The 26,037-nt window shown below is 41.6% G+C and overlaps 1 protein-coding gene across 4 annotated transcripts in view; it reads left to right on the forward strand.

Annotated features, from left to right (window-relative positions):
• Positions 1–26,037, forward strand: part of SPATS2L (spermatogenesis associated serine rich 2 like) — a 138,260-nt gene that overhangs the window by 46,303 nt on the left and 65,920 nt on the right. Inside the window, exon 1 of one of the 4 annotated variants that reach the window (XM_071434591.1) lies at positions 15,677–15,827. The exons of 1 other annotated variant lie outside the window; for it this stretch is intronic. The gene's annotated coding sequence lies outside the window, so the exon portion shown is untranslated. Of the gene's footprint in view, positions 1–15,676; positions 15,828–16,221; positions 16,368–26,037 lie in introns of those variants that run through there. 2 more of the 4 variants (XM_071434594.1, XM_071434592.1) reach the window with 2 other exon arrangements.

The raw sequence follows: 26,037 nt of genomic DNA on the forward strand, positions 1-26,037 counted from the left end.
CTGGAGTTTTGAAGGAGGCTGAGGAACTTTCCTCAGCAATGTTGAACACACACCTGCCAGGATGGGCTAAGTCTGTTCTGGCATTTTCTTCTGCATCCCATCTATTTTCACATAATAACTTGATTTTTAATACTGCAGTAAAGGAAAGATTTTTCCCACTTTTTGTTCTCACAGAAAGCTGATTCTTATAATATTATTAATGTACAAGCAATAATAAGACCATAAGCCCTTTGGTTTTCTAATTTTCCTTTTTAAGTTATATTTTCTATTATTTTTTAAAGGTTCAACTTAGGAACACATCAGACCTTCCCCTATTCAGTTCAGTTTTGTTCACTCTCACAATTTTATTATGATTTTTGCACTATGTTATATTTTTTTTTCAAGTTCCAGCTCCTTGGCAGCTGTGATAAGGTAAAATGTTGGTTCTGGTTTTTCAAAACTAGTAAAAAATTTATTCATCATGGGAATGTTTGACTGAACAGCAAACATTCAAAAAAAATCAAAGGTAAACAAATTATTTCTGAAAGATATTACTGTTTGAAAACAAACTCATGCATTTGGATATGCCTGAACCACAGTTTTTAAGGCAGACAGTGCTGAGCCCGTCTAGACTGTGCTGAATTATTTTAATGTGTTTCCCCAGTGTTTCTGATAGGAGAGCTGACTGGCGCTGCATGGCTCCTTGCTTCAGTTCCTCCATAGCAAACAGGAAATGGTTTTGTGCAAATGGCAAAAGTGCTGGATTTTGTTAAAGCCAGTGAAAAGACTTTCAGAACAAGAATTTTGGAAATGGAGAGAACTTTATACTGATATAGGTTGCTTTCATTGAAATCTTTGGGTAACTTGCTGCTGAGAGCAGCTGTGTATTTGATTTACAGAATTTGGCCTTAATTTGTGTACCTTTTGTATGTACTGCAAATTATTATGAAATATTTTTGCCCTGTATATGAGCAAATCCCAAGCTTTCTACATTTGGCTGTTACCTGTGATGTATGTATATGTAATAGTAATAATTTTTTTTGTTTAATTTTGTAAGTACAAATTTTAGGTTGATACAGAAAAGTGAAATTCACCTTAATTTATCTTGCACTTCTGACAATATTTTTCTGATTTATTTTACTGATGGTTTTGGAAACATGCATCTTCTTGTTTGCAAGAGTTTCTGAATCCCAGACTTCTTTTGGTCTCTTGACTAAGAGAAAAACATAAGAAATAATTATTCAGTAATTATTATATATTTAACGTGTTTCGGAGTTGGGGATAAAATTCTCCTCCAATAAAGTCAGTTGCCTTTAAAGGGTTTAAATCCTGAAGCTGGGTTTTTTCCTTTCCTAGGATTGAACTGCAAGTAAGTTTTCGTTATGTGCTTCCTTTACCTTAGGCTGAAGTATTCTAATGCTTGCATAACTTGTTAAAGTTCTTTGGAAGTTTGCAGAAGTGGAAGGAAAAAGATCTCCAGTCTGGCCCAGTGTTTTTGGGGGCAGAAGTGCCCACTCCAGATGATACCTTTGAGTAACCACTGAGATCATAACAGAGTTTGGGCTTCCCTTTGAAACTCTGGCAGCCTCAGAGAAAAATCAGCCAGGATTAAGAAATTATCCTCCATCTCCCATGGTCCCTTAGACTTTAATGTTTCAGTTCTGCAAGGGGCTGAGGAGCCCAGCCTTGATCCAGGCAACTATTTGGATTTTAGGAGTTGTCATCCATGTAAATAACACACTCAGGTGCTGTTCACCATTTCCCTTGTTCAAAGCCTGAAAGATTAAGATCTTCATCCTGATAATTTCCACCATGCCAGGAGGAAGGTGCCCAAACTGCACAGTCCTGGGAACTGGGAGACTTTAGTGGAGAAGACACACTGCCTATTTTCATTCTTGTCACACTCTTTCTTAACCATCAATTACTGACTGTGACTGAAAAATGAGACACTGAGGTCAGATTTGTGATATGCCCCTGTGCCTGGTGTTAACAAGTTCAAGTTTTCTTTCCTGGCTGAAAAGTCACTCCCTCAGCTGACAGAGGGTGTGCCTCTTTGTCTTTAAAATGTAGAAATTAGCATTGCTTTACTTTACCAAACAAATAATATCTGAAAACCAGAAGGCTGACAAATATGCATTTAGTCCTGGGGTTGCAAACTGCTGAGCTGGCAGGAAACAGAAGATGAAATCTTAGTGGCTGTAATGGCAGTGGGCCCCTTATTTTTCCTGTATTATTTTCCTGGGACCGGGTGTTTTAGATGACTGGTTCAGAATTTTACTTCCCAGCTTATCTTTTAACTCTTCTATTCCAAATAAAAAATGGGAATAAATATTTTAATAAAACATACTTAGTAGGAGATGTGAAATGCTAGAAGAACTAATCGTATGGATATGGAGAAAACTTTCAGTGCTCTGAATCGCTTGTAGGTTATACTTAATGCCAGTCCCATATGTCTAATATTATGGGAAAAGATCTTGATGTCTTAAAAGAAGTTGCTTGTTTATGAATAATCTTAGGATATGGGTTTTTCCAGATGTCATTTCTGGAGTGGTTATTCTAATTATTGTTAAATACAGTCAGAAACTGGCAATGAATATAACTGAAGTGAAAGATTATTTCAAGAACCCTCACAGAAACTTCTTGGTTCATTCAACTATCAGATGAGCAGGTTGGCTAGCAATAAATCACACTTTATAAGTGACAGTTGAATATCTTTTATCTGGAGTGATACTCAGGCAAGAGTAAAAGATGTCAGAGAACATTAAATTGAATTGATAACATCAAATGATTAATAATAGGTAAAATTTGGAGGTTCTTCCTTGGTTTTTGATTCAGTGCTCTACTTCAACGGAAGCTGAATAAACATTAAGTAACAACTGATTCTGAACCTCAAAATGTGACCCAGTAATACTTACCACTTATGTTGTGCTCTAAACTTTCAGAGCTCTTCCATGGGTCAAATTTTGAACGCAAAGGGGCTATTGAAGTGAGCATGATTTGGTCAATTAACCTGTTAAATCGTTGTGTGCAAGGCAGCCGGAGGCCTGCTGTGGTTTTGGAGAGGGGCTACTCAGATGCAGTAAGTTACAATATGTTGAGAATCCCATAGAGATTGTATCCAAGTAGGGGCCTTGTTGGACCCCTGCTCCTTGTGGAATACTAAATCACGTGGAACTTTTTCAATTGGAAAAACATATTAACTTGTCTGCTACTCCAGCTGGAGAGAATAAAATCATAATGTTTCATGATAAATTGCATATATTTCTTATACATATACCATTTGTCAGACATTTTTCCCCTGAAGTTGAAACCACAATGTCACATATAAATGGGTTTTTATAATGCACCTAAATGGGTTTTTATAATGCACCATCCATGGAGACTGGAGGAATATTAAGGATTAATTAAAAGCATAAGTCACCAAAGTTGATTAGAATGCAAACTAGGTCTAATTTCATGCAGGATCCATTAAAGGAAGCCAAGGTTGTAGAAGAGAGACAAAAAGACAGAAGAGCTACTATATTTAGATGAAAAAAAAATACTCTACAGGGAAGAATCCCACAGATGGGAGATGAAGGATCAAAGGCAATAGGAAGCACAAACCAAAGTGGGGAATACTGTTGCTGGATTTCAGTCACACTGAAGATTTCTCTGAGGTGACTTACCAGAGCAAGCTAAGCAGTGTTTGGTCAGAATTGCTGAGTGTCCTTGAGTTCTGCTTTCATGGAGGCAGAAATGCCCAGTTGGTTTTTGCATGGACAGTCCATGTAGGTCTCTCACACCCTGTCCAGCAGGCAAGATAGAGGCAGAGTCCCAACAGTGGCCCAAGCAAAATCAGTTTTTTGTGACAGTGGTATTCCTATTGCCAGTTTGGGAAAGCTGGCTCCAGTTGGTGTGCATCATTCACTGTTCTGGTTCTTTCTCCTGGTGCTCCCTGAATATAGCCTGTGACAGCAGCTGACTCAGAAGAAGACAAAGTTTCTCTGCTTATACCAGGTGAAGAGATGTATAGACACACTTTTTGTTTAAATTGTGAGCAGCAGGCATAAGTTCTTCTCCTTCAAAAATCAGCATGACATGATTTGGGGTTTTTTTTAATAAAACTTTTGGATATCATTCCTGTGTTGTGGGTATTAGCAATTACCATGCTGCTTTTCCATTTCTCTAAAGCTTTCTACATGCTAATAGCAGCTTCATTTATTAATTTCTAGCACCATCCTTGCAGCCAGCTGTGTCATCACAATTTCTTAGCCATTCAACTCACTGTTGTTACTGGTTTGATGGATTATAATCAGGATTTTGATCCCAGAGCAGCTTTGCAATAGCAATCAATGCTGAGCATGACCAAATTATATCATCCTGAACCCATATGTGGCGAACTGCCAGCATTTCATCTCACTTGGCCACTGTGTAGCTTTTGGTCTTTTTTAATCACAACTCTTTGCTAAGGGGTTTGTAGCCATTTTTTGGTACCTCTGGAACAAGTATTAGAACTGCATTTTACTGTAGCTTAAAGTCCCACATTAGATTTTATTGTAAATCTGAAGTTTTCTCCCTTTGGAGAGCCATTTTAGAACAAATATGTGTAGGCTTGTCTTTTCTTCATTGCTTTTTTTGTTGTTCGGGGCTTTGTTCTTGGAAATGCAGCTGTTCCTTTATATAATTTAGATTAAATTAACAACTGCTTTCCAGCCTGTTTTATTACAGCTCAGTTCTTCTGGGACTTAAGGTTTGATATTGCACATAGTCAAGTTTGCAACTCTTAATTTACAGCTGTTACAGAAATACAAATACGCAGCAACTATTTGTTGAGGCCCTCTTCATTAGTTCTCATGGAGAATATAAAACTTTGGGAATTTTGATACTGATATAAGTGCTATCAAATCTCCAAAGTCCTGGTGATCTCATAGGTAGCAAGGGCGAACCTTTTAAATACTGAAGCAAGATCTATAGAAAGATCTATAGAAAATAACCATGACATTCTCCCACTATTGTGTGTGTATATTACCCTTAATTTTGAAAGCTCTGTTAGACATGCCTCCTATCCTTCAACTTTCTGGTTTTAGCAAAAGGATACATTTTGTGGATTTGATTGGCAAAATTGCCAAGCTTCCTCAGATAGGTGCAAACTTAGTCTCCATTCAGGAAGTTATTTGCACTTCTCCTTGGTATTTATAGTCCAATTTGATGAGCTGTAGGACAGAGGAGAGTGCTATGAAACCCAGCTCAGCAGCTTCAGGATTTATTTGTTCACATGGAATATTCTCTTTTGTGACTCTTGAAGATCTTTTCAATAAGTGAAGTTCACAGAAATGATACATATTATTTTTCTCTAGTTAATTCAGACTTCTCCACTGTGAAGCTGTACCATTCATTGTAGGGATGAAGGTAAAGTTTTTGAACTGTGCTTGCAAAACAATGTCACCTGTATCTGTAAGATTTAATACTGCTGCAGCTAATAAGTGTTGGATGTGGCATGGGAACTGGGGGAATCATGGGGATCTGCACATAAATTTTGCGCTATTTTTTTCAATGTTGAATATCCAGTTTGGAGTTAAAGTGGAGTAATTTTTGCAACTGTAAACAGTGATGCAAGACTGAAAAGCAGCTTTTTAAACATAAAAAACCTGTTCTACTTCAAAGGATTTATTAAAGCTGGGAATCAAATGGCATAACTGTTGCATCCTGCAGCTTCACTCTATCCCCTTTCTTGATTTTTTTTGTCTGCCTCTGCTCCTGTGCAGGTATTAACTCTTACTTTGCTGTAGACAAAACACAGCTTATACAGTGTTTGTGACATAAGGGGGAAACAGCTAAGCACTTTGTTATTTTGTGGTCAGCTCAGCAGGATAAACTTGGATTACATGACAGGTTTTACAAGAGAGAACAGGTTGTTCAGGTAACTGTCTGCCAGGACCTACATGAGCAAACTGCAGTGTTGGGTGGAGAAGACCATCTGGATCTTTTATGATGTTCACACTCGCACACTCTGAACCTCCTGTTCAGAAGAGTAAGAATGGCTGCCTTCTGCTTCCCCTGCATCTCCCTGTCTTCTCAGCCTTCCCTTCCAGTTGTTGTGCTTGTTTGTGTCAGAGTTCTGTTTCACTAAGCCTTGCTCTCCTGCCTTCTATATTTCATCCAAATTGTTTCTACTCAGGAATGGCAGGAGAGCTCCTATGAGGTGTTCATCCATGAAGCTTTGGTGAAGGGGTTTGGTGGAGGAATTTTTTAATGTCACAATGACTTCTTAATATTTAGACCTTTATGGAGTCAGATAAAGAGCCTGAACCAGCTAGAAAGTGATCATATTCCTTAGGTTATTCATCTGTGGCATTCTTTCCCTTTGTCTTTTATTCTTTAGACAAGTTCTAAAGTGTCAGAATAAATCAGAAAAAGCATTTCTGATGCCCCAGAGCCTCCTCATGCACCAGTTGTCCTCTTAATATTGATAACGTACTGGATATGCAGTAGTAATATGATGTGAAGTGTAATGATGGCTGGCATGTTACATGTTCTTGACTACTCCTTTGGAGCACTCCTCTCACTGTTCCCACGTTTCTGATGAACCCATTGTAATTTCACTGTACGTGTTCCTTCTTTGCAATCATAGGTGTCCTGTAGGCAGCAGCAGCATGCTGATCCTTGCACTTTTCTGTGAGCAGCAAAAGAAAATGCAGATCGTTTTTGGGGCACATTTTACCCAGAAAATGCTTGATCTGAGTTTTGTTTGCTTCTTTTTATGCACGTTGTACTGCAAACAGCATAATCAGCCTCCTAATGTTCAGTTAGGCTTATGAAACGACAGCCTTTTGTTCCACCTTTTCATTAAACTTCATATCAGATTGAGCTTTCAGGACACAATGCAAAATCTGGCCTCAGACATTAGTTTCTGTTAAGATTCTGTATTTGGAAGCGAACTGTCAGTTCTGAGGGAAGAATGGGGCAGAACAAAATGGTCTTTGCCTTGCTGCCATGGTAATGGCAGTGAAGTGCTGATAAGTAACAATATCCATCTATGTGTGAGTTAACTCCTTATGTATTCTTCAGGGAGAAGTACTCTAGTATAGAATAATATCATCTTTCTCAAAAAAATATGAAGTCAGCCTAATGATTATAATTAATAATGGGTTATATTCTTGTGTAATAAATAGAGCCACAAATGGTACATGTTCATTACATTCTAGAAGATTTGGGCACCATGACTACAGAAGTGTTGTCTCAATTCTGTGACATGCAGTAGGACACTTGTACAAAGGATGACCCCAAAGTTGGAGGGTTTTTATACTGAATCTGTATTTATATAGCTTCCTTTTCCAGGTTTGTCTTCTAGGTTTTTTAATGTTATCTCTCTCTTCTCTTAGTCCATGAGCAGTTTCTGGACTTTAAGAGTAGCAGGCTGTATTTGTGCATTAAATCAAGTAACTCCACCTAGATGGGTTTTGTTCATGTTTTTAGCCAGATTGTTGTTTTAAGCAGATTATTTTTTTTTTAATTTTAGGATAACTTTCAACAGCCACTATAAGGTAAGTTTCCTGGTGGAGGGCCGTGTTCAGTCCTCGCACAGCTTTCCTGTGCAGCCCTGGGTGAGGCACTTTCTGAGCTGGGACTCTCTCCTTGTTAAACAGAGGTGCTGCTTTCCTAGTGCAGAGCCCTGGGGACACTTTCCTTTTGAGGAATTTGGATTCTACATTGTGGAGCTTTCCTTCAGTCTTTTCTGAGATAAACCAAATCTATGCTTGGCATTATTCCATATTAAACTTTAAGTTACCTTGGTAATTTCTGAATCACATTGATCACATTTTCTGTCATGATCACTGGACTTCTAAAGCACTCTGCTGATTGATCAAACCTTGGGGATGTGATGCCTTTTAGTTTCTTCCGTAATTAATATGTTTTAGTAGTGTCCTTTTATTCCCTGTTGCTGTGTAACAACACTAAAGCTATAGTACTTGCATTTGTTTTTTTTCCAACTTGATTATATGTTTTTGCCTGTTGATCATCCCTTCTTTGAAATACTGTCAGACATGTCATTGTATCAACCATAATCTCAACTGCCAAACTCCTGAGTTAGTAGTTAAATCATCATTTAAATGTGCCACTTTTGTTATTTACATTACTTCCCAGATAAGTTTCATGTTGATCTTGAAACCACACTTCAAAGCACTCAATATTTTTGCTCGCTTTTTCCTTCCGGCTAGGACTATCTTGTGCAGATGACTTTTTGATGTGAAGGAGACCAAAGTAATGTCCACATGCAAAGCCAGTCCTGTTACATGCATTTTTTCTTTACACCAATATAAGTGTAGTTAAGCTCCCGTACATCTCTAAATGGCAGTGGAATACCTGGTTATCAGATTTGGTGTTTAAGGGAGATTGTCTTGCTTTGTATTAGTAAATGACATGGTGTTTTTTGCATGGAGATTTTTGTTTAAACTGAGCCTGGCATATTAATAGCAGAAAGTAAATTGTCATCTATAAACTCATCCAGCCCCATGGGAAAAAGTTCAAACTGTTGTAAATTCTTGATGGCAGAAAGGAGAGTAGGGCAGGGGCTGAAGTAGCATTTTGCACACTGCCTAAAACAGAACTCTGAAGCAGAATTAGAATTGCTGCACTTTTTATGGAGCTTTTTTTTTTTGTCCAGTGGTGTGAGAGAAAGGATTGTAAATAGTTTCTACTACAGATCATCTTGCACTGCAAAATTTGGAGGCAGATCCATGTCTTTTAGATGTCAATTTTTTCATCTGTCTTTAGTTCCCACATGAGATTAATGAGACACTAGGACTGAACCCACTTTAGAGAAGTGGAACAACATTTAGAAAGTAATTAATTAATTTAAAAGTCATGGTGCACAAACTGAAGATTGTCACAGAGTTGCAGCATTTGTACACTATATCTTTAAAGCTGGAAAAGTTTGCACACTGGACTATGACTCAGTACTGAGTTTTCATGTTTTAGAGTTACAGTCATAAAAAAGAGAAGGGCTTTTTTGCTAAATTTTGTTCAGTCAGTGTGTTTTCTTTAACATCAACACTCTGACTTAGCTGTGCATCTTTGAAAGCCAAAAGGGAAGAAGTGACCTCTCTGTCAAAAGCAGCTTTTACAGACCCTCATTTACTTGTGCCTGGAAAGACAGGGCTATTGGTTGTAAAATGGAGACTGTAATGTTCAGAAGCTCTCATTTAGCTTATGAACTCTTGATTTTCTCCTCACAGTATCAAGTCCAGACAGAGGACAGCAATCTGCAAGCGCTACCAGCTAGTGGAAGTTCCTTGTACTTTTGTTGCTGAAGTTTTGGGGTGGCCCAAGCCCTTTTGGAATATAAAGCTGCTAGATCAGACAGTGGCACAGTGCCTCTGAATTACTGAGGGCAGTTTTCTTTACAGGCAGGTGCTGCAGGAAAGTAACACAAACGACACTGTGACAAAGGCATCACTGCACTGGGGATTTTCACAGTTTAACTGCAGGCACCTCAGTCTAGTGATCTGGGGCTGAAGGCTCCTGCAGGGTCAGGGGGACACCTACAGCTGCCCTGACAGCCCAGGCCCTGAGGCTGCTGCCTTAGGCACTCAAGCTGGATGCCTGAAGCTAAACAGTGAGAGAGAGCAGCCTGTGTAGCCCAGGGTCCTCAGTTCAACCACAGAGCAGGAGTCTACCCCAGCTGCTACCAGAGGTACCTCTTTGGATGTCTCTTTAGCGTTGAGTGCACACCAGCACTCTGAATGCATGGTGGGACTCCTCAAAAAGATGAGCATTAACCCAGCTTCAATATCCTGGAACTGCAAGCCATGATCAGGAGCTCCTTCAACCAACCACTTTGTTTGTTTGTTTGTTTGGAAATCTTTTGAGATTCACTGATATCACTGAGAGTTGTCCCTGTATCTTTCCCCTCCTTTTTGGATGCTCCCTCAGGGCCAGGAGTGCTGTGGCCTCAAACAGTTCTATAAATAAGTATAGAAAATTTTTTCTTCATATGCTTTTCCAGCAACTGATGAATTAAGAGCTTGTGCAAAAAGAAACAGAGAGAGGACCAAAGATACCAAGCCTCATCTTGCTCACACAGAATCTGCTGCTTTGCAGACTGCCCTTCTCTAGAGTCCTGGGAAACACAGTGAGGAAGAGGATGAGGTTGCTCACCCTGTGTGTTGCTCAAGCAAGAATGGGTGCCAAAGTCAGAGTCAGAATCCCAGGACCTGATATATATGGTGTATTGTTAGCTGTGTTTGTTTTGGGAGCTTTTGGTAATTTTTCTTCTAGGTTTTTGTCTCTCTATTTAATTATCCTTTTCATTACTGATTTCCTGACTTAATCTGAATGTGCATAAATCTCCACCACAGATTTATCATCTCTATAGAAAGCGCTTTCAGGGTGGTTGTGCTGCTTCCCAGAAAAGGGACACCGTTGGAAAATGAAGCTTTCAGATTCAACAATAAGCCCACTATTATGCTGATTTTTGCCAAGCTTTCCCTCACTTTTTTCCCAGTTACTACAAGAGTGAGCTCAAGGCTTTTTTTTTGTTTGTTTTTGAACTTCATTCCTAAGTGTTTACCACCCTGCTCAAGTCCACTCACTCTGAGACATCAGACACAAGATACAGCTGTGTTGCTTCTGGAATCAGAAAATGCTCAGGTTCTTTTTTTCAGCTGCACGTTTCTGTGAAGGTTTTAACGAGCCTCTTTGCCAATCTTAAAAAAAAAGTAAAAATAAAAATATTTCTTAGAATATTGCATTCTGACTGTCACAGTCCTTTGTGAGATTTCAGAAAAGCAATTGAAATTAACTTTGATATAAATAGTCTCATTGCAAAAAAGATTTTTTTTAATATAGTATATAGTCTTCATGCTCATAAGCATTTAATCAAATTCAGGTCTTGTCTGAGCAAACATAATGGCCATTGACTTATGTGTGGGTTGTGAATTATTCTTTCTGAATTTGACCTGCTTTGAGAGCTAAAAAAGATGCTGTCCTTTTTTTTTTTTTGCTTGGGATTGCACAGGGGCAAGTGGAGAGGCTTTTTCTATTTCTAAATTTTTTTCTGAATGTTGAATACAACTTTCTTCTGAAAACATGTAGGAAGCCAGCCTCTCTAGGGTTTTGGTCCACTGTGGCTGTCAGAAATTTTTATAGTTATCATGAATTTTCTTTTTCTTCTTTCCATGCTTACACTCTATATAATGCTTTTTGGGATTCCACCCAGGTCCCTTGAAAGGTTCCTCTGTCTTTTCTTTGCTTAGCTGTTTTCTCATAAGCCAAGCATGTAAACACCTCTCTCCTGAAGATATATTCCTGTTAATCACTTCTCTCTTTGAACTTCTTTATGCTAACATTCCAGTTTTTAAACTGCTGTTAACAAAAGCCAGGATAAAATGTTATTATCACTCCTTCTTCTGGCTTAAAAGACCCTTGTAATACTTATGCCCTAGATTAGCAACTGCTGCACAACTTGTAATTTGCTGTTTTCTATATCTTCACCCTCAGATCTGTTGCCAGACCACTGTGACTGTACTACTTTATTTACAAATTTTTGTGTTGAATCAATTTTCCCTTGTTGTGAGCCAGAAACAGTTTTGAGCCAGGATAATTTCAATTGATTTAATTTGTTGCCAATTAACAAACTCCTGATCACTGATTCTGGTATTGAAACCAACAACTGAATACATATTTAGAGCAACACAGCTCAGCTCCCTTCCAGACACCTCTCCTTCCGGCTCCATGGTCTCCTGTTGCTGCTGCACATGGCACACAGTCCCTTTGGGGAGGCAACAGACCTCACCAAATAGCAGGAGATGAGGCTTTGTAGTCAGTGCATTGGGCAGGACTCAGAAAACCTGCACTTTATTTCTGCAGCTGAGAAGTTCTCGGCACCATTTCTTTCTTTGCTACTGTCTCTTTTCTGTAGCCAGGAAAACCAGCAGTGAGCTGCTTCAGGCAGTACCTTAAAGCTGATTGCCAAGAAGCAGTCCAAGAGGATGTGGTGTTACTGATGCAACGGAAGCACTGGAGTCTGTCAGTCTTGGGGGAGAGCAGTAGGTGTGTGAAGGAGATGAGATCAAATATATCCCTGTGGAATTGTCCTATTACCTTTGCTTTCAGTTGGCTCCTCTTCCATCCCTAGCCCCAAGACTAATCAAGTAGGAGCAGATAGTGAACCCAAATCATATGTGAGGGGGGTTTTTCCCCTTCAAAAACAGTGACTTTACAAAGGCTGTGTTGGGACATCCCTCTGGATTACTGCAGCTCATTATCTGATGTTAGAGTATTATATGTCACTTGTTGAGGTCCTTTTCATGACAGGTCACCAGCTGCTGGAGCTTTAATAACAACTGGATCTCAGTTAAAAATCTTGAAAGAACAAGGGGTGTGATGTGATATTTTTAACCCAGGTAATTTCAGTGGTCTGGACTGCAGGTAGATTTCAAAAACTGAATGGAATAATAGATTATAGTGCCAGGATGGAGTCAGGGAGGCTGCAAGTGAGCAAGAAATCATTCAGACACCTTTCCTGCCAAAGTTACTGCATTGTACAGTTACACCTGGAGTATCTGGTAATCTTTGTCATATACACTGAGGGTTGGAAATTCCTTTCTTTCTTTGCAGATGGCAAACTGAGGCCGAGAGAAATCAAATGAGTTGTCTGGGATCACAGCAGAAATATGACCATGGTTGTACAGGAAATAAAATGACCTAAGGATTTAATGCAAAATCCAAAGTTGGTGCTTTGAGCGGGTCATCTCACTTCTAATATAGCCCAAATCTTCTAGCTGGGATGCTTAATTGTTGTTGCTTATCATTTTACCTTTATCAATTACTAACCTCTACACAGAAAGTGAACCACTACAACATGTGTTAACCACATGGTTCATACTGCTATTTGGCATAAACAGAAGATGAGAATTAAACTCTGGGCAGCTGGTGTCCTCTTTTTGCAAATGTAAGCTCTCAGCATACAGTCAAATATGCTGCAAGTCAATGCAGATTTTGCACATTTGCTGCAAAAAATTAAAAAGCTGGTGGAGTAATGCTAAAATCTTTTCAATGCTGCTGAAGAATCTGTGTCATCTTGTCTGTAGATCACCTTCTAGATATTGACCCATTATTCCCTAGAAGAAAAAGGTTGGCAGATGTTGCATCAGTCTCTGTATGAAGAGCTCCTGTTGCCTGAAGATTTGTTTGAGGCGGCCATTTGTGACCCCCACAGCAAAACATACATTATCCCTTTTATGTTCCTATTTCAGCCTCTACTTTCAGTTGCTGTGGATGGCAATTTCCTTGTGTCAGCTTTTGCATGCACCTGAAAGCTTCCCAAAGCTGTTATTCCTCCACTATTTGTTTACAGCTGCCCAGTACTTAGAGGGTTTTTTTTCCCATTTGTGTTTAGAATCCAGAAAACTCCCCCTCAAAATTGTCCATATATACCATTTCTCACAAGAGTAGTAGATGACAAAAAACCCCTTAGGAATTAATTTCAGTGTACACAGAGTATATAACTTTGTTGGAAAACACATTAAAAAGTAGACCACTTAACTTTTGTTTAACTTCTCTAAATAGATTTACAGTTCATCTTAAATAATTAACTTTAAGTCACTACTTTTTCAAAAGCCAGAAGTAAAGATCTGGAATGAAGTTTCAGTTCAGGTTTTTCTTCCTGCCACGCTGTCACACAAAAACCCTAAGCTATTTCTGGCTGTTCTTATTTTTAGATTGTTCTTCATATACCATTTACCGTCATTGAAATTAATGAGAAAATAAAAGGAGTGACCTTTGGCTAGACACATACAGTTTATGTATGAGCTAAACAGCAGGATCCTTTTTCATTCTTCTTTTTCCCACATTCTCTTTCTCCCTGCTCTCCCTCATCCAAATATAATTTGTAAAGCCTTTAGAGCCTTTCCTGTGTGTTGCTACTGTTTTCTTTTAGATGAATCTCAGGTCCCTGATTCGCATCTATTCTCTTGTGCTGAAAGGTCAGTGGCACCCTTGTTTTATGAATATAATCTACCATTCTCCTGAATTTCAGAATCATTTCCAAAACTCCCAGGCAAAATTCATACAGCTCAGGGTGCAGGCACATGTTGGCATTACTGTAAAGAACACTTTCCCTACACAAATACAAGCCTGGACATTCCAAGTTACGTTGTTTAAAATAAACAAGCATTTACCGAAGATCTGAATCGTTTTAAAAACACGATTCCAATTGCAGACATAATTCTCAACCTGTGGCCTCACCCATACCATTGACGATGTAATTCATGCCCAGCTTTCTGCAGCAGGTGGACAAGTGCATTTGGCAGATCCTCACTCCATGAAGGCACCGTGCCTGAGCAGAGTAGAAAGCGCCCAGTGGTTTCCTGGGGCACTGTGGTCACAGTGAGCCTTGCACTGTCCCACTGCAGAGGTTCCCTGCCAGAAGGAAACGCTGCCAGCTCTGCCTGGTTTGCAGGGTGGGTTGGAAACATTCTCATTATAAATTGTACCTTGAATGATTTTCAGTGCAGCAGTTTCAGAGTCCTTGGTTGAAAACAGTAAGGCTCGAGTGTTGCCTCCAACCTGTGAGGGTGAAAGTTCATTTCCTGGCTGAGGGGAGGGAATCAAATAGAGGTGTGGTGTGACCAAGCAGGTCCCATTTGAGTTAGCTGGAAAAGAGGTATGCAAGCATTCTGAGAGGGAACACCATGATTTTCCAGTACTTGTGGCGATCATTGCTGACAAAAATGAGAACTGATATGTATTTGGGTTAGGGGAAATGCTTATGACAGTGTAAGACACTAATGCTGATAGTAAATCTGGTTTGTAGTTATTTATGGAATTTGGGGTGCTTGTTGGTTGGTTGGTCTTTTGTTCCAAGTGTATGGTTGTACCTGTGCATTCTAGTGTTTAAATTTAAGTGGATAGTTATTTATTGCTTGTTAATCTTTGTGTTAATAATCCTGACTGTATTTTATTTGCACCTTTTATGTGGTATTTTAAAACACTGATTACTGGAAAACTTGTGATAAATTTATATATTCTCATTGTTTTACATGAGTATTCATAGAGATTTAAAGCATCACAGAATGGGTAAGGTTGGAAGAGATCACCGTGGGTCATCTGGGCCAACCTCCCTGCTCAAGCAGGGCTATCCCAGAGCATAAGGCAGAGAATTGTGTTCAGATAGTTCTTGAGTATCTCCTGAGAGAGAAATTCTACAGCCTCTGGGCAGTTGGTTCCTATGCATGGTCACTGTACAGCAAAGTTGTTCTTTCTCACGTTCAGGTGGAACTTCTATGCCTCAGTTTCTACTCGGTGCCTCTTGCGCTCAGCATCACCAAGAAGAGCCTGATCCATCCTCATAGCACACACCCCCCTCCTCCTTTAAATATTTACACACATTAATGAAGAGGGATCCCCCCCCCCCCCCCCCCCCCGGTCATCTCTTCCCGAGGCTGAAATTCATCTGCTGCCCGTGACCGACGTCGCCTGTTTACTTTCACTTATGGAGAAGTTCGTGACTAGTTCCTTACACGAGGCCCACCGCTGTCCTTGCGCGCCGTGGGTGTTTTATTTGTGCGTGGCAAGCGGGGTACACGTAAATCATGTGCCCAACGCCTGGGCCCCTCTCCGCCGCTCGCAGCTCCCCCGGCCCGGCTCGCAGAGCGCCCAAGACGCCTCGGCGACGCCTCGGGCGGCCTCGCCCCGGGCCCGTCCCGCCGCTCCCGCCCGGCGGCGCCCGGAGCCGAGCCCAGCCCGGGGCGGGCCGGGGGCGGTGCTGGCGCGCGGGGCGGGGCGCGAGGCGTGTCCGCGGGAGGGCGGCGGTGCCACGGCCGCCACCGGCCCCAGCCCCTCCTCGGCCTCCGCCGCGACCGCACCAGGTAAGGCGCCGCCGTCGCCTCCCCTCAGCAGCACCTGCGCGGGGGGAGCCGGGGGCCCCGGGCCGCCGGGAGTTTCGTGCCGAGGGGTACCGGGGAGGGAGGGGTGCCGCTGCCGCGGTGCCCCACCCGTTGCTCTGTCGCCTCGGATCCCGGCGCCGAGCCCCGGCTGCGGGTGGGCCCCTCCTGGCGGCACGGGGACCGCAGCCAGGCCGGCCCCGTTCCCCGGACCCCGCCTGGCGTGCGCCGGGACCCGCTCCGCCAGCGCCCGGGAGCCGCTTGTCGCCGCTCCCCCTCGGCCGCCGCTCCGTCAGCCATCGGCGCCTCCTGAGCCGAAGCGGGGCTGGGCTGGGCTGGGCTCTTCAAGGCTATTCGGTAACAGGCTCGGCCATAAATGATTAACTGCGCGCCCGGGGAGCCGGCTGTCGCCGAGCGTGGCCGCCCGTGCCCGGCGCGCTGAGCCGGCGGAGCGGTCGGTCCCGAACCGCCGCCGGGGGCTCGGCAGGGCTGGGAACGCTGCTGCCGGCGCTGCCACACCGCAAGGTAGGCACGGAGCTTGCTGTGCCTCAGCTCCCGTTTCAGCGTGAATCCACCCATTTGGCGTTCTTTTTTATCTCTGCCATGGTAAAAGACCGCCGAGATGATAGGGGTTTTTTTTTGTAACTGATTTTGTGTTTGGTTTAGGGTTTGTTGGGTTTCTTTAAGTCTTTGTTGTCTTTTTTACTATGATAAAAAAATTAGTAGGTACGGAATTCGTTGATAAGCAGTGGCAGCTGGCAGTACTCTTATTCTCTATCAGAATGCAATGCCTCCTTTGTTGAGCTGTAAATTAATAGTGTAAGCTCCTTCCCCACCCTCAGCCTCATCACTTGGAGATGTGGATCGCTTGTACTACCAGATTTGTTTTCTTTAGGAAAACTAAGAGGCACCACAGAAAATCCATCTGTTTCATTCCAGGTCACATTCCACTGGATTGATTTGGTTGATTTCAGCTTGAAAATGTGCTTCAAGGCAACTAATGATCTTCTGTGGGAATTTTTTTTTGTTAATCTTTAAATTTGAATTACCAGTGTATGCAAGAGGCATTTTCCTTCTGTTTCTTTAAGCTCTTCATGCAGTTATATTTTCCAAAACATGGTGATTCAAGAAGGTAAACTAAAAACTTCGTACACAGAAAGTGGAAGAGGCTGCTGCAGGTAGAATGTCAGGTTAACTAGGAATGTATTTGCACTGTCCATGAAATAAATCCCGGATGGCAACCTGTTGAATGCCACTAACTAGAGTCTTCAAGCTGCTGTGAGCAGGACACCGTGCCCTTGCCACAATTGTTTCTGTGAATGCAGACAAACCGTGCAAATGCAGAATGATTTCCAGGTCAGAACAGGTTGATGAATTTAGTGAGGCGCTATCACAAACTGCTGGAGCCGAACACTGGTGCTGGGCTGTGAGTGTTCTCCTTCTAATTGTGCTAGGGAAGTGGAAGGAGTTTGGCCCTTTGAGAGCAGCAGGATCTGTTAAATGTAACGAGACACTAATCAAGATAAGGCTTGTACTGTGTCAGGTGCTGTATAACTGTGTAAGGAGGTAAGGGAAATTTACTGCATAAAAAAGTGCTATGATTAAGATTAATTAAACTAAGTACCCTTCAAAATGTCCTGAGGGTTATCCTTAAGTGAAGGGTCTGTTTCCACAGTCCTTATGCCCAGGCAGAAGAAATGTGCTTGCGAATTATTGTTTTGTCTGACATACAGTAATGAGCCTACAACCTGAACACAAGCATCTTTCTGTGTTGGGAGAGGGTTGGTTCTGAATGTAGACTGGTTATTCTTATCTAGTCCTTCTTGTTCAAAGAAACGGAAATGAGGCTGTGTCAGGACACCTTCCTGCTGTTTCCCAAATTTTAAGGAAATGCTTGTCTGGAACTGAAATTGATTCAGGCCTGTTTTTCAGAGAAAGTAGAAAGTTTCCAGTGGCTACAATGTGTTTTGTATTTTCTTCAAGTTTTTCTCTAGCAATCATAGAAGTACCGAACCTGTGCTTGTCAGCAGTTATAGACAGCCTGTATTTTGCATTAATTCTCACAAACTGTTACGTTTGTGCACTTTTTTACCCACACACATGGCCTCTGTTGTCCTTCTAAGGGACTGTGTTTCCTGGCGTGTTTTCAGAGGCCAGTTCTTAGATGTCTTTAGATGCTGTTAGCAACATTAGTCATGCAGAATAGGAAAAAACCCACCTCAGTCAAGTTCTCAAAACAATCTGCTGTGGTGCTTTACAAATCTAAAGGAAAGGTCAAACTCCACTTTTCACTGTGCACTGGAGATAAAAGTAAAGCTGTGTAATGACTTGGAGCAGAACACCAAAGGGCAGCGAGACTTTGCACGAAGATCTAGGGAAGAAAAATAACAGTTAATTGTAGTTGATTTGTAGCTATTATCAAGGATTTTATTGTCCATGTTGCTCTTGAGAAATATGGCTCCTGTCTGGTGCTGCTCTCTACTCTGTGTTTTTCTGCCCTGTTGTAACGCTTCTGTTTTTCTGTTCCTCCTGCCTGCCTTCCTCAGATATGTCACCAGCTTTCTCACAGTTTTCTTCTTCTAGCATAAGAAGAAACAGTAGTGAAGTACCTTTATTTTAGACTGGACACCTTCTCCTGTTATAACTTGTTTGAAAGTAGTGCTCCATATCATTATTAAATCAAAGAATTTGGATACTGAACTTCACTGAGATTAGCAAGGGGCTGTGCACGTCACACTTCTATGCCCTTTGGGTTTCTGAGCACCTTGAGCCTCAAGATGTGTGGCATTGTTTAGCTTCTACTTTGCATTGGCAAGAGTATCTTTACAGTCCTCAGAATGGTACACTCTTGTTTTGGGGAGCATGAGTTGAGGGGGTGTAGTTACCTTGGGGATATATTTGTCATGGCAGGACTTTTACTTCCCATGTGTATATGGGAGTGGCATTGTGGCTGCTTCCTAAAGCAAAAATTTGGCCTTTGTGCAGTCTTGTAACATGCCAAGGACCAGCTCCTTGCCTGATGTAATTTGATAAGGTGGTCAGAAGAGCTAAATGTAACTGGCACCTTCACCAATGGTGTGTGCAAAATACATTGTTTGCCTTCGGTGCCATTGTGGGAGCACAGGGAATATAAATTTTGGGATATGGCAAGGAGCTGGGGAGTGAAAACTGACACTTTTTGACTGTTTAGTTTCATGGTATGTGGGTGGAACATACAGGGAAGAGGGCAAGTCTGTCAGCTGTAACTCTTGTTTTCCAGTGGAAGTGCAGTAAGTCCCTAGTTCTGGGTATGGGTTAGAAGAAATGTGTTTCAGGTTATTAGCTTCCTTTGTCATTCCTGCTGAAAGTTTCTGCATGTGAAGCTTGTTTAGAAACTGTAATGAAGTCGTGTGTGCAAGTCCCATTTTGAATGTGTGCACCTTTGTGTGTACAGTCTGGGAACTGAAGCGTCATTGGGGTAGGCAGAGAAGTAAAACTTTTTTTTTCTTCTGCGAAGTTGTCGGCAGATGTAGTTAACTTTTTTTGTGAGGGACTTCAGAAAAAGACTTCAAAATTAGAGTCTAATGCTGGTTTCTCAGTATAAAAGAAGTCTTTTTCTTGAATTGGCCATCTTATACTTCATGGGCAATGCCAAATTTGCTCAATTACTAAAGTGGTTATTAAGCAACAGTGACAATGGTTTCACTTATTATCCCAGTAAAATTACACTTTTACTAGATGTACCAGAAAAAGCTCCTGATGATTTTCTGTTTATACAATAGTGCTGCAGACCCTAATTAGGATTTGGGAATAAAGTCAAAACTCTGCAAGTGTTTTAAGTTTCTCTTGTAAAACAACAATAATATAGAATGCCAGCCAATCTTTTTATAATACAAAAGAGACCAAAATTATGCTCTGCATGTACATAGTAGGAAAGGATTGTGGCATAACATTTTCAAAGCTTGTTCTTTTCTTGGTTTGCTTTTAACTGAAGCTCTGCAGTTTCTTCAAAACCATGAGTTACAAATGAATCTGCAATACTTTGTGACTCCTTGTCCTTTCCTTTAGACAAAAGGCCCTTTCAAACCATTGTGGAACAGTCACTGATTTTCATGTGGTCATTCAAGAAAAGGATAGCGATTGGCCTTCATAATAGGCCTTTCAGTACTCTCTCAAGTGGTTTGCTGGCTGAAAAAAATGCCTATGGCAGTGTACTGTGTCCAGTATTTAAATTAATGATGAATCTAATCTCCCAAGTGTTGGAAAGGTAAGAGTTCAAATGGCAAAGAAGCCTCACCTGTTTGTGAATACCAGTGTGCTGCTAGTCAGAGTTTGGGACAGATTTTGGCCTGTGTGAACTGGTGCAGTTTTATTTGATTTTCTTTGATTGAAGGTCTGTTCTATTTTATTTTATTTTTTTTTTAATTGCTAACTTAAGCCTGGTGTTGCCATGAACTGTGTTTCTGAGAGGGTTGATGCTGTTTTATGTCCTGGGTGGAGTTGAGCAATGTTATCTGTTTGTGCTGTGCATAGTCAAGCGAAATGCAAGTATGATTTCTTGGATGGTGACTCTCTTTGAAGGTTGTGGGTGTGTTTTGAGTTGGCATTCAAGGAGCTGCTGCCACTGTTGTGTTGACAGCTCAGTCTTATGGAGTTATCTTTGTGTGCTGGTGAAGTCAACCTGCCTGGCAGCATTTCAAAATAAACACCTTACGTTTGGGGTAGGTCAACTGATGTTTGTTGGCCCAACCTTGTGTAAAATATGTGCAAGAATTTATGATGTTTGACTGAGTCTTACCTGGAACACCACCAAAAGATATTGTTGGTGAGACATTTCCAAATCATCATAGCCCTTCAGGATCCTGCTAATTTTCTTAAAAATATGTGCAGTACTTGCCCTGAAGGTTCAGTGCTGGAGTGTTTGCCTGAATGCTACTGTGGCACTTGGCTTTCATCACTGCAGGAGAGTAGTTCATAGTGACTTCAGACTTTCTTATTGGTTAGGTACAGCTGCCACCAAAGAGTATTTGGGCTCTGGATGACTTGAAGCTCAAGCATGTACTCAAATGGGTGTTTCAGACTACATTACTTAGTAATACATAAAACCAGCAGTGTCCTACACACATCCAGTTTGTGGCTTCCTCTTCTGCACTACACTGAAGTTATTCCCTTTTAGTATCTAAATTACAGTGCTGTCTATGGTTCTCTATGTGAAATTAAATGCAGTAAAACCATTGCACATGCAGTTTGGGTGTGGTGGCACTTCTCAGTTGGGATGAGTTCAGAAGCTGTGGTTTATGGTAGCAGTGGAAAACCTACAAGCCCCAAAATGTCATCACTCTGGGACTTCTCCTTTCTGTGTTGCTGAGGGAATAACTGTCTTATGCAGTGATACTAGCCTGTGTATAATTTTAGTGATCTTTAGTACAAGGTCTGAACGAAGTGGTGTCTTTTCTCTGTTTCTGTTTTACATTAATAACTTCATTTTGGCTAGAAATTGTTTTGAATTGGCTAGTTTGTTCAGGCGCTGTCATGCCATTGTGCTTTGGTGTTAGAATTGGAGCTTGTTGTCCTTGCGCTGGGTTTGTTGGAGTGAGGGATGGTGTGGAGAAAGGCTGCACAGCTCTAAGGTGCAGACAGGCTTTATCATCTGTTCCCACAGCTGCTGAGGTCTCCCATGAGCTGCATGCACTTTGTTACTAGGATGAAAGAAGGAAACCTACTTCTCATTAAAGTTCTTGAGGGTTTCTTCCTCTTCAGTAACCAAATTATGCTGTATACAAACACAGTGGAAGCCAAAAAGGACTGGATAATCCAGCTGGCCAGCAGAAAGGCAGCCAAGTCTGAAATGTAAGGAAAGAGCAGGAGAAGGAAGTCACAGGGTCAGATGTGTGCTGTCAGGTGCAGAGAGCTCTAGTGCAGGTGGGGCAAGAGGTGCCCTGAAGAAGTGTGAGGCAAATACAGATGAACTGGGGCAGCTGCCATGTAAGTAAAGTGCCTGTAGACTTGTGAAGAGGTCAGAAGGTGGTAGTTGGAGGAAACCCTGGTGGGGAGGAAGATTGGGCTTTTTGAAACAAGATGATCCAAATTTTGTGCTATTGGGTCTGCATCACAGCATGGCTGGTAGCCTCACAAATTTTTCCTGTTGTAAAAGACACGAGCCCTTCATGTCTGAAACGGGTGCAGTCTACATCCTCTGTAGCTGAGTTTCTGGGAAAGAGATGTTTCAAACTGAGGTCCTGTCAGACCCCTCTACATGTATTGGCAGTTTTGCAGCACTTTGATGTGAGTAGGAGTTTGGTTCTACATCCTTAGCCAATAATATAACACGAGAGCCAGCCACGGAGCAGGCTGCAGCAGTTCCACTGAGTGCTCAGTCCTGAAACTTCTGACTGTTCTGTGAGAGGGTTCAGAGTCCACAGGGTGTTTCAGGATGAAGGGTACTCTATAATTAGAAATTATGTACTTTATTTTGTAGTAAAGAGAGTGAGTAAGCCTACAAAACTAAGGAAGTTCTGAGCAAGGAAAGCTGTTTGGGTGTGGATACCATCCCTGGAGGTGTTCAAGGCCAGTTCGGGTGAGGCTCTGGGCAACCTGATGTAGTGATTTACGTTGTTACTCCTGTGGCTTGGGGGTTGGAACTATATGGCCTTTAAGGTCCCTTCCAACCCAAACCATTCTGTGATTCCATGATTTGGCAGTCTGGGAAGTCACTCTGCTCTTGCATAACCCGGCATGGGATGGTCACGTATGTAAATTCATCCATTGCACTGCTATGAGTACAATAAGGATTGCAATGACGATGACTGAAAGGGAACCTCATCAATGTGTATAAATATCTAAAGGGAGAGTCCTAAGAGGATGGAACAGGCTCTTCTTGATGGTGCCAAGCAATAGGACAGGAGGCAATGGGCAGAAAATGATTCATGGGAAGTCCCACCTGAACATGAGGAAGAACTTCTTTACTATGTGGTGACTGAGCAGTGGAACAGATTGCCCATAGAGGGTGCGGAGTCTCTTTCACTGGAGATATTCAAGAACCATCCAGACCTAATCCTGTGCAGTGTGCTCTAGGATGGCCCTGCTTGAAAAGGGAGGTTGGAGCAGATGACCCACTGTGGCCCCTTCCAGCCCAACCCAGCCCGTTCTGTGACCTCTTGACAAAGAATGATGGGGGTTTTTTGCTTCTGGGATGAGGTTGACATATTGGCATTTTAGCACTTGATTCCCCTCTCTGAATTTAACCCAAGTATACAACAATGATTATTTTGTGCATTACCTTACAGATGAGGAAATGTTAGAAATTTTTGATTGCTGTCCCAGTGTTGAATTTCCAGAGCTGCTGAATGCAGGAAGTTATTATTGCAGTTGTGTACAGTCAGGTCCTCTAAACATCAGCCTGTAAATGAGTGATGGTGCCTTGTAAAGTATTTTAGTGTGAATTGCTAAAAAGCAAAACATGATTTCCTAAGCTGTAACAAGGGACTTCTTAAATGAAAGAGGAATCATCTTGTAGTTGCAAGGTCTATAAAACTGCAAAAGGGTTAGTCATTAGCATTGTTGCCTCATATTAAAAGAATGCAGCAATGTAAACTCATTAGTTAAGCTGAATAGCACACTTTCAAACTACTGTTCACTATTTTAAGTTAATAATATCTTCTTCCATCTAGAGAGCTGTTTAGCCTCATATTAGAGATTTCTGTGAATTAAAGAAGAAAAACCTCAGGATTACTGTTACTGATGACAAAAAACAGACATTTTGTACTATGGTATAGTTTATAGTGTATATAATCTGGGCTGAACTTGACCTACCAGGCTGTGCATCCTCACTGAGCTGCTGTGTAGTCAGAGCCCAGCTCTGCAGAAGTGGTTCAATAGAGGGAAATGGTCAGACATGTGATAGCAAGGGCTGTTTTTCTGCAGTGCCAAAAGACCTGTGCAAGGACAACTGATTTTGAGATGTCAGTCTGTAAGGTTGGACTGTGGTGAGGGTGCTTCCCCAGTGTATGGGAGCGAGGCTCCTGCAGAGCTGCGTTCCTTCTCCAGGCCTCTGGCCAGCATGGGGACCGCTGGAGCTGCCGCCAGCTGGCAGCGGGGCTGCTTTGCAAGGGCTGCTGCTGAGTGTGCTGGTTTTGTTGGATTTTGTCTTTAAACAAATTTGGTACCAGATTCCATAAAAGGCTTTGCCTTTTGCTCGTTTGGGATTTTTTCTGGACGGGACCTCAGGGACTCTTATGTGCTACATTTTTGGACATTTTCAGTTTCCAGTACTGATCGCAGAGCTTTGGGAAGGAATCTGCTGTTAATTGAAATTGAAAATACAGCAGATGGACTCCTTAAGAAACAGGCCATAAATCATTACCTGTCTGTGTTAATACAAAGCTAGAAAGGTATCTGTTCATGCATTACAGTTAAACACCCCCTACCTCCAAAAAACAACCACAGAAAGTTCCACCTTAATGTAAGGAAGAGCTTCTTAACTGTAGGAGTGACTGTGCACTGGAACAGGTTTCCCAGAGAGGTATTTAATATACCTGGAGATATTCAGGAACTGTGTGGATGCAATCCTATGCAGTGGGCTCTGGGATGACCCTGCCTGAGCAGAGATATTGGTCCAGATAAGCTACTGCTGTCCCATCCAACCTTACCAAATCTGTGACTCTGTGAAAAAATATAATCATCTCACTCTTATTTTGAAATTTGATAATTCTCCTTTTAATCCTCAGCTTTTACAGTGTGCTGTATTCCTGAACATAATCCAGGAGTTGCTTGTCTGGCTTTTCAAGGTCACTGACTTTGGTAATTCACTAGAAGAAATGTACTTATATCCTAGGGTGGCTGAGAAAATTTTAGTATTTAATATATTGGTGAACATGAGGTGGTCAGGCAGTGTGTTTGAAATCTGCAGCTATGGATGTTGAGGGATTTGCTTACATGTGAAAGCTTCAGTTGTTCATACTGAGGACCAGAGTTATGGGTGATGTTGAGCAGAGCCCCCACCTTGCAGGTCCATCTGTGGAAGCCAGGAAATCTTGGAAACAAGAAAGATAGGTTGTAGTTACTGTGTGCCACTCCCCTCTTCTACAGAAGTGGCAAGTATCTTGGGAAATAAAATGGAAAAATAAATAACATCAATGTACTATAACTTTGCAAAGCTAAAACATACAGAAGGCTGATAATTCAGCAGCCTTCTGTATGTTTTAGCTTTGCAAAGCAGAGGTTGGGCTAGAGATAGTAGCTTGGCCACATGGCCTGCTTGTAATGTTTTTCATGCAACTTTCTGTCATTAAATGGGATGTTATTTTTTTAGTGGACCGTGAAATATTCAGACCATGTCCTGTGGGCAAGTAGTTATTACTGGAATAAACTTTACTCTTGGTATCTCAAAGGCACTTGGAGCGGAGGTGCCCAGTCATAGATCAGTTGCTGAGTCTCAGTGTCAGCAGTAAATGCATGTTTGTTCCTAGGAAAGTAAATGCAGACATGAATTCAGAGTAAATGATCCATATAGAAGATGCTACGCCAATAAACTGAGGCAAACTCCCATTTGCTTTAACAAAGGGTTTATCTGAGTTCCCTGAAGGGATTCCAGATTTGCACCAGCACCTACTTGCTTTTATCCAAACTTCCTAGCAGAATAGAAAACCACACTGTGTTTGTGCTTTATTTTACCCATGTTCCTCCATGACTAAAATACTGACACAGGCATTTCAGCTGAAGCCCAGGCTGAAATAATTTAAATCATCAGGAAACAGTCTAAGTTCCAGCATGAGAAACTTGCTTAAAAGCTTTGGGTGTTATTTTGTTATTTGTATGTCATTCCCATGAAAAGGCTGCTTTGACGACCAAATTACTGTTTCATGGAAACCTTCTGTCTCAAGGCTGTGAGAGCTCTGTGTTTTCCTTTGTGATGTGAAATACCACATGGGAATGAGATCTCATTTGCACTCATGGCTGAGTCTGACCAAGATCCCCTGGGTAATTTTGCTTCTCCTTCCTATTAAAGCTTCAAAAGAGGCTAGAGTTATATTTACGTTTGTAAATTGATTTCATCCTGCATTTTTGTTCATTATGATCCCACTCTTAGAATCTGAATGCACAAGAGTATTTCTCCATTCTAGGTGGAGAAGGATTGGAGTTTTATATAAGAAGGACTATGTCTAGCCTCTGTGCTGTACAAATATTCTTTGTGGTTGTGTTCAGCTCTTGTAGGACT

The sequence above is a fragment of the Agelaius tricolor genome, unplaced genomic scaffold (assembly GCF_023055355.1).
Source record: "Agelaius tricolor isolate 1412-34295 unplaced genomic scaffold, bAgeTri1.0.p SCAF_10, whole genome shotgun sequence".
NCBI lineage: Eukaryota > Metazoa > Chordata > Aves > Passeriformes > Icteridae > Agelaius > Agelaius tricolor.